This window comes from Balearica regulorum, chromosome 16 (genome assembly GCF_011004875.1).
Source record: "Balearica regulorum gibbericeps isolate bBalReg1 chromosome 16, bBalReg1.pri, whole genome shotgun sequence".
In the NCBI taxonomy this organism is placed as follows: domain Eukaryota; kingdom Metazoa; phylum Chordata; class Aves; order Gruiformes; family Gruidae; genus Balearica; species Balearica regulorum.
In genome coordinates, this window is record NC_046199.1 from 4,119,181 (window position 1) to 4,129,038 (window position 9,858).

Sequence of the window (9,858 nt, forward strand, 5' to 3'; positions counted from 1 at the left end):
CTCTTCAAATGTGTATGTTTTAATTAAGTATTTTTAGCACTTTATGCTTCTTACATTACCAGCTAATTTGTAAATCCCAGCATCTTTACATACTTTTTAAGCTACATTTGTTCTTCTACTGACAATTAATACTTTATTCAATTAATATTTTTACATCCACCAAAGAGGTACAAAATCTTTTATCTTTGCAAAAAAAATATTCTTTTAATGATCTCCAATGTTCTGCTGCAGGCAATATTTTGCAGGTGTACATGGGAGTCAGGAAACAATTACACAGAGCTGGAACTGCCAATGCTCATTCTCCCTTTGGAAGGAAGGAGGATTCCAGCACTCAGTAACTTGTCTTTAGGAGGAAGGATGTTGCACAAAAAAGAGCTGCAGTTAGTGCAGTTACTATTGTGCATTTTGCCCATACGAACTTAGATAAGTTGTCTCTTTCTAAAGAAATATAAAAAATATCTTGTTCCACCAGTTCACTCAGGCCAGTGTGCAGGAAAACTAAAGGACTAAAACTCTAGCACCCGATCCTAGGGGGTAACTTCTCTCCTGGAGAAGCTGATGTATCCAAAGAGCTTTCTGCGACAGGCAGTATCCACTGAAGGGCCCCTGCAAAAAAGAATACAGAAGCTCATATGAACCTCACTCTTTCCATGCAGGTTTCACACTTCTGCAAGGATTGATTTGAAGGAGTTTTACATGCTTGAGGGTGTGAGGGGAGTGTCTCTGCAGCATAACTTTGCAAAGCGGAACTGCAAAAGCTCACCAAGCCTGAACTGCAGAAGGAACTCAGGTCTGAGTGTGTCAGCAAGGAACAGAAGTACCCGAGGACGAACTGCACAATAAATGACCCATGACTTTCTGTACAAAAAAGGGGAAGTTCATGGGGTAAAATATTACAAGGAAGGAAACTATTTTAACCATATAAATGACAAGCATATTCTAAAGAGTATAGTCTTTAGGTTAGCAGAAGTAGTTTGTGATCTAGGAATACTTTGCTGGTACAGAAGGAACGCAGTATCCAACTTTGCTCTCATGATGCTGTGCCAACGCAGCCCATTATGCAAGAGAGGACTTTCAAATTCTTATTTAAGAAAGGAGATCAGACTGAACTCAAACAGTTTCTAGTTGAAATGCAGCTCAGTGTGGATCTGACCAACTATCACGGCTCAGTGCCAGTCAGCAACTTCAGAGGTGTTTCTGAGAAAGGTTCTTCAGCCTTCCTTTGCTTCAGTCTTCCTTGTTCAGGGAAGGAGAGTAAAGCAACGAGACTGAGGGGTTTCATAAAGGAAAAAAATTACAGGATCTTGCCATGGAATAGCTAGAACTAGCAAGTCGAGGTATTCATGCCAGACAATGTGTCTGCTGGTTTTGCTGCTGGACTACATCTTACCTTACAGGCAGCAAAGAGAGTTGTCATCTGTAGGTGAGATGAACAGAAAGATGAAGCCATGGGTGCTGCAGAGATGAATGTGTCACATCAAAAATTCACTTCAAGCACAGGTTAGGATCAACTGGAAGGTGACATAATGGCAAAATCTTTTCTTCATCCTAATTTCATGGCTAGATCTGTGTAAGAATGAGGACAACAATTTTGAAACAAATGTGTTTATTTTGTTGCATTTTTTTCTTAAGGTTTAAAACTTGATGTATTCAATCAATGCTACTTCTCCTGTTACATTGTGGATTAGTCAATTGCAGAAGCAAAAAAAAGGATGCCCAATTTATTATGTACAGAGCTTTGGGAAACTGCAAAAAGCAGAAACCTAGACCAGTCATCCAACTCCTCACTAATGGCCTTCAGTAATGAGGAAATTAGACTAACTGTAGTAAAAATGCAAATAAAAAGCAACATATGAACTCAGGCCTCTGTCTTCATTACAGAATCAATAAGAAATACATGAATTCAGGCAGCCAGAAGTTAAAAGCCAAAAAAAAAAAGGAGAACAAACCCCAGTCTTTCACATCTGTAGCCTCGGCAGCAAGGAAATCCTGTCAAATTCCTTACCACTTAAATGGCAATTTATACCTCCCATTGCCCCACGTGGGCTCTGGTAGCCTATGTCAACAGTTCAGAGAACAAGTCTCCAGAATGGAAAGGCCAGTCTTCCTCTGGGGACAGGAGGAACCTCTCTTGAAGTCTCTTCCATGATGAGACCGTGAAATTGTCACGACCCATGGAAATGAACTTGAACCAAATTTAAACTGGAATTTCTGACCAGTCCAAAAATCCTCACCGCTTCTTCCCAGATGTTTCTCTTGCAGGCACGATGCCTTTCTTGCTGCAAGGAGGGCTCAAGCACAGTGACACCACCTGCTCTATGGGCTTTTCAGTCATGCTAAAGAGCAAGACCGATCAGCAGCTGCATGAGAAATCCCCTTCAAGGGTAAGTTTCAGACACCCAATCTATTCTGGAGAGAATGTAAGAACTCGAAAAATTCAACTGTGATACCAGCTGCTTTTGAGGAATCCATTACACAGCCATCAGCTCATGACAACTCTTGGCTTTTAAAGACTGAACCAGTGACACAGAGGAGAGAGATCTCCATGCAGCTACCTAACCCCAAAGCCCCTTCGTGGTGAAGTATCTGATAAAGCGGTAAGCCTGTGCAAACTAAATTCAGTGCTGAGAAAATGGAGCTCAAACATTACAAAGCTTTCACTCACTGTGTGCCCGTGTGCGTGTGTAGAAATTTGATTCATACACTGCTCTTTGCCAATTAATACCTCCAGATAAAAACACACCAGGGAGACACTCACAATTTCAAAGATTTGTGTGCTCTCCTGCCCTGATAGACATCGTAGCACTTTACTACTGTTTTACATGTCCAAATATTTGCCTGGATAAATAGATCTAGAATAGTTTGAATAAGCTGCACTTTCTCTTAGGAAGCTGGATGAGTCACATAAAAAAAAATATTCTGGAAATTATCTACGGCACAACTACAGACAGGAAAATGGAAGGAGAAGCTGGCACTAAACAATGCATCAAGGGTAGAAATGTCCAGACTATGTGAAATGTGCGTAGCCTATAGATTTAAAGAAAATTTGCCAAAGGAGGCATTTCCCCAAGCTCAATCTCTATGCAAATTGTTTCATAAAATAATCAATTGGATATATATCTTTTTTAAAACATAAAATTCTTTTTTTTTTAATGCGAAAGTCACGGACAATTAAGCTCACCAGGAGCAGAACTCCTCAAGGTGGTTAGATACATAGCTGGACCAACTGGACTGTGTTAGGACTGGACACTGTCCTAGCACAACCTGTGAGCTCAGAAGGTGCTAACCAGTGGGAAAGACTTGCCAAACCGTAGTTAGAGCTAGATCTTTTCTTCCCAGCAAGAGTCTCAGAAACCCCAAGGAGTCATTCCTTAAAGTTGTCTGCTCGGCTGGACTGCCATAGTTCCACAGGTCCTGGGTCCCTGCAGCAAGTTGGCCTTAGTCCTGGACCCAGAATCTGCCCAGCATGCTGGAAACAGCCCTTGAACTATGACACAAATATCTGAGGTGCAACAAAACAAGTATTTTTCACTCTTTTGCTACTCTGCTCATACCACAAGGAAGCAAAGGACAAAAATAATACATGCACCATAAGAGAGGGTTTGAGTTATAATTTTGTGTCTCTCGGGACACAGTGAGAGCCCTCACATGCTTCAGAAATCCAAGTGGAGATGTAGCAGGTTATGTAGATCAATTGCAGGCATAGAATCAGGGAAGCAAAAAGTGATATTCTCACCATTAAATATAGGTTGGAGCCTTAATAAGGCAGAAAGTGAGGGAAATTAGAAGCTTTTAAATTGAAGTTATTATGCACTGCAACAACTGCCAGAAATTATATGCTAATGTCATTCTCTTGCTTTTATTCCTCTCCAGCAACAGCCCACTCCCCTCAGTCTTCTCCTGCATCTGCAACTGCTCCCGTCTCACAGATCTCCTACTACTCTCTCTTTAGACAGCACACCCTCCACCATCAAAATGCAACATCCTCCCCCAAAATGCCCCAAACCCAACAACTTCACCACGCATCCAGCAATTTCTCTCCCTGAACTCTCCCCCCGCCCCCCCCGCCCAAGCATTAAGTCCCCCAGGACTTCTCCATGTCCGTGCCACAGGCTGGACCATAATCTGAGATCCTACTCATATAATTTCTTTCCTTTTCTTTCAGTAAATCTGCTGCTGGAAGGATCCACTTAGGCATTCAAGCTTTCTCAGCCTTGTCTTTCACTTCTGTATACAGGAAATAGTAAAAAAAAAAAATAAAAAAAAATCAATTAAGACTATTGCATTTTCCCTCCTTGCTGATTCGCTTCATTTAAAAGTAAGAAACAGTCCAAGGTTGGCCAACTGGAAACTTGCAACATGGCAACTTCCACTGCTTTCCTGCCTCCAGGAACACAGAAGAATAAACCCAAACCTTCTTTCCTCCTGATCTTCGGCTAATGTTCTGCATTACACATGCATTGTGCAGTCAACCTACTTTCTGTTATGTACCCCCATACCTCTAATTAAACAGAAGATAATTTCAGCCTTTGGCTGGTTCCTTCCACCTGGGGACTCCAAGCCTACATGATTCCTTCAACTCCATCTGATCTGCAGTTTGACACAGCACCAAGGGCAGGAGGGTTGTGTGGGCAACCCATGATCCTCCAGCAACGTTGGTCCTGTTTGGCGGCCCGTGCGTCATCCCCAGACAATCGAGTAGTGTCTCAGTGATGTTGCTTACTGTACAACAGAGGGTGTTCAGACATTACAGAATAAAAACTGGAACTACAACCAAAGAGAAGGGTTGCCTGGGGAAAACTGGTGGAAACCAGTCCTGAGGGGCTATTATAACCCGGAAGCTATTTAGAACTAGAAATAAATACTCTAACATTGTCCTGCAGCCCACACACAAGTGCACTGTGCTCTCCTCAGCCACAGGTAACGGTCCTGAATCCCCTCTGCAACCATAGGTAACTTTGCTCTTCTTCCCTATGTGAATGGCTGATGTTCTCCAGTCACCATGGGTACTGGCATCCAAAATCAGGCTGTGGCACAGGATCAATCACATCAGCAGCAATAAGCATAAAAATGGAGTTATATGAAGCAAAGAACCTGTGGAAAGAGTGGGGAAAAAACCCAAGCCAAAACAACAAAAAAAAATAACGTTTACAGGGGAACACAAGCCCAAGGTGAAAAGCAGAAAGCCACAAGATCACAGGCAGCTATGGGTGACTGTCTTGGCCATCATAACTTGCAAATCAAGTCCACCTCCTGCCCTGCTGGCTGATTGCCAGGAACAAGTTAATTAACCATCACTAACAAATGCACGTCTAGTCTAGACTTTAACAACTCTACTAATGCTGGCTCCACCTCCTCTTGGCAGCTTTCCCCGACTGACCTCCTGTGATTGCCCATGGGCCAAATTCATCCCCACGGAAAGTCTTTTTTCCTTTAGCTTGCATCAGGAATTAATTTAGCCCCCAAAATATGCCCTAGCATTTTTCCCATAACTTAAAGGAAATAATCATATCTTTCCTTTTTCTTTTTTAAACCTTCACTCAATAATATTGATCTTTTCTGTCTTCCTCCAATCACTTTCACGCCAAAGGCTTACAGCCAGCTCCTTTTCTCTTCCAGCTGATATTTGTAAGCATTTATTTTACATGTTGCTCATTGAACTTTTTCCAGTTCATGTGTCTTATTTTAAAACTACAATTCACAAAATAGCCTAATTCTCCAAACGGTGCTGAACTGAGTGGAATAATTACCTTACTTGTTTTAGGCCTCTGCTGGAGTCCAGAATTATACACTTGGAAAATTATGATTGTTTTATCTTCTTTTTTCTAGTTTCACGAGATGTGTGAAAGATAGGTTTTTATAAAGGACATAAAACCAGCCAAAACTATAATTACCACAGACAGAAAAGAACTCAGAGAAAAGATGATTTTATGATTAAGGCATTGAAGTAGAAACTCAGAAATTTAGATTCTTTTTGTGCCTCTGCCAAGAACACTCTCTATAACCTTTGCCGAGCGAGTTAATCCCTCTGTGCCTCAAACAAAATACGCTGGCACTTCCTTGTTTTACGATAGCTGCTGCAAAAACACATTCATTCACATTTGCGAGATGTTCAAATACACCAATAATCAGAGAACCACAATGACTGGGATGGTTACAATCATCTGGCTGTATTTAATCATCTCTTGTCAAAAGCATATGCATCTTTAATCACAAGCACACGGGATATAGCAGCATCGCTCTTGAGAAACAAGTGCTGTACTGTAAGAAAAAAAAAAAACAAGAGCAAAAAATCCATGTTCTAAACAGAAAATATTTTGCAAAGCAGGGCAGTAAATGTCTAAATGAAATCTGAAGCTTAGCATCTCCCCATTCCAATTCCCCCAAAACAGGGACAGGCCCAGGTCTCTTACTAAAAAGAAACCGACCAAAATATCAATTCATATTCCACTGGAGGTGCGTGAAGTCAAGAGCAATTACAGCAACTCCCAGACTTCCATCTTGATACCAAGGAAAAGTACACAAAAGAAACGCTACTAAAGGCATACACACAGTTTTTAAAATAACCTTAGGAACAGGATGTCAGGAGTCAAGGGGATTAGATGCATGTTTCCAGGATGAGATGAGGACACTGAACCTCCAGAATGAACTCCATTTAAAAACTCTGAGACTGAGTGATGACTGAAATAAGAAAGCAGGAAAGTCAAGCAACACAGCAAGCAAGGGTCACTGCAGGCATGTGTGAAAGTAGATGCCTTCATCCAGCACTTCAGTGCCTTCATGGCAGCTTTGGGCACAAACCAAGACAGATCCAGGTCTTCTATCTGATGCTGCCAGGATGAACCGTGCTTGCATCACACGCTTGTATAGAAAGTGCTGCCACCATGCTCTGCCCACCCCAAGCACTCTGCCTGTGGGAGAAGTCAAGCTTACGAGTGTCTCCCTCCTTCTCTCTTCCAAAGACTAGGAAGGCTGCTACGTCATCCGATCCCCCCCTTCCTTTTTCATTGCTTTAATAAATTAAGCCGAGCAACAATAGAGATGAGAGAAAGCAGGACAATGTGGTAAATGTAGCAGAAAGAAATTTGAATTGTAATGAGGAGAGCTAATCAGGGAAAGAATGGACTATAGAAAAAGCACTAATGAGTTTCTAAATAAATTCAAAAGGTTAATATTGTTCTATCTAACAAATACGAGAAGAATCCTAATGTGAAATTAAAGGTCTCACTCCAATGCCCTTGCGGCCATATGTTAAAGCCATACCACCCACCCACTCTATTTACCTGCCCGGCCACCACAGCCTTTTGCTGCCTCTTATAGATGGCTGTTGTCAATGGGATCTCTTCAGATGAGCCCTCTGTCTCAATCTCATTTGTTTCTGTACATCAAATGCCCGAGCAAAAGTCAATTAGTCAATGACCAGACTCTCTTTGACTTTCAGAGTTTGCATCAAGATTTTTGTGACTCGTTTATGTTAGCATTAAAAAAATCAGCAATCAAAATGTGGTTTTCAAACCATGCGGGATGCATGTGTGTTTGTCAAGTGCCTGACGATGCTGTTTTCAAGCACATTTGTATTCACTTTTATTATCACGTGGATTGCCAGGATGAGTAAAAAGCCAATGCAGGTTCACTGAAGAAACGGCAAGTAAAAATAAGAGTTTATAAAAATAAAAACTGGAGGGGTTTTGTTCGTTTGTTTTAATTTATGTGATGCCAGTAGTTCAGAATATAAAGCTAAGACTTTCTATATATAATAAAAAATGAAAATATTCAGAGTCCTTTATGCATTCTATTACAAAACACACTAAAAATTTTATTTCAGCCAAAATATGATTTTTTTTTTTTTTTTGGTGAGGAAAGCAGCCCCTTTCAAGAAAAAAAAAATAATATCCAATTCCCAGCAAAGTAATAGACTCCCAGGCTTTTCATAAGAATAGAAGGTCTGCTCAACTATTTTCTTGCTTGAAGGAAGGAAATCGTGCCATTATAATATGTTACCCTGAATATTAAAAAAAAAACCCAAACCACAAAACCACACACAACTAGAATGACATCATTCTTTGGAGACAAGTCTGAGTATATTTGTGTACATGGCTGTCCATCTGTCTTCTGAACTGCAAACAAAATCTAGAGGGAAGAGATGAGGATAGCCGCACATTTATCTCCCGCCCTGGTCCCACATTGCCCGGACATGAGTTAGGTGCAGTCCCAGAGCTGTGTAACCTCGTTATGATCCAACTTTACCCACACTAATATATCTATCTGCACACATCACTGCGGGCATAGCCACATGCCGACGCGCCGGCACCGCCGGGGGATGACAACGACTCAGACCCCATCAGGTCTGCACGGGACTGAGCGTGTCCGTGCTCCTCTGCCCTGCCCCGGGCAGCAGCCATGGTCAGACCCGATGCATGGTCCCAAGAGGCAGAGCTGCAACCATTCAAGCTCGACCATCAAAGGATCCTTTCGCTCCTATCACTTACAGAAAATGAACAAAATTAAGATATGCACCTTTTTCTTTCAGGCATGTGAATTATTCTACAGTTGGAGTAGCACTCCCGTGCCAAGAATGACCACGCAATACATTATTCACAGGAACCTTGCAAAATGCTGCTCCGCCACTCACCTGCCATGAATAATTTTGTTTGACAGACAGGTTAAATACTTTAACTTTCTAATCCTCTTCCTCCTCGCAGGGGAGGTGGGCATTCATGCACTGCACTGAGAGGCATCACGGCGAGGATGTTTAATAGAGGTTTTGGTGGAGTTCGACCCTGGGAGGGAAAGACTGAAAGCAAAAAAACCTTGGACCCAAGAGGCAGGAGGAGTGGGAAATGCATGGAGATAGAGACTTGACAGTCAAGACATGCAAACTCTTTGTGAGCAACCCTTTGAATACCAGTGGGGAACATGCACGTACCCTCACGTCAGTTATGGAGAGCTCACCAGAGCTCCTCAGTGTTTCCAGCTCAACCCAGGAGGGAAATAAGATGGAAAGCAGTGGAGCAGCTTGTGCTCCTGAGCCCAAGGTGGAAGTCTCATCAGCTGAATGTTTCTGGCATTACTCTGTCTGTAAAAGCTTAAATGCAAAAATCTTTCTGAGACAAAGGGCACTGTGATGAAATTGCTAACTGTGAATAAACAAGACAGTTGCACAGCTCATCATAACCCTAATGATCCTCTCTAAATCACGCAGGCCCATCACCTAGATCTATTGGCCACATTAGCAAACTGCTGAGTGTGGGAAATATGGAGAGGATCATTTTTAAAGGGTTTTGCATGCTACACTCATTGGGAACCCTTTGAGATGGAGTCTAAAGCAGATGGTGAAATGGGAAAATTATTCACATTCATTCTTTAGCAGCCTAAAATAAATTAAAAAATAAATGAAATCACAAAAGCCCCATTCAGTCACACTTTTGCTTTTGCAGCAGTCATAAAAGCCCCAACAGGAAGAATCCAATGCTGCTGCATTCTGCACCACAAACCTGCTCCTAGTTAATTGGTTCAAGGGCACAGGAACAGTAATAGTAATAGTTAAAAAAAAAAAAAAAAAAGGTCTTCTGCCTTCATTGGCTATTGTTCAATGGCCTGACAAAAGAACAAACAAGCTGAAACAGTAAATAAACCTCACTGTAGACAGTATTGAATGCTGAAACCCTTTCAATTTTCCTTCACATTTTCTTACAGAACAACATCTTTTGCTTTGAGCTTCTCATCTGCTCTGTAATGAGACATCTTTACTAGTCCCCCATTTTACAGACAGGGAAATTGAGGCACTGATTTCATCCAGAGAGCGAACAGCAAAGTCAGGACTGGACCCTACATCTAATCCAACCCCAAGACCGAGTT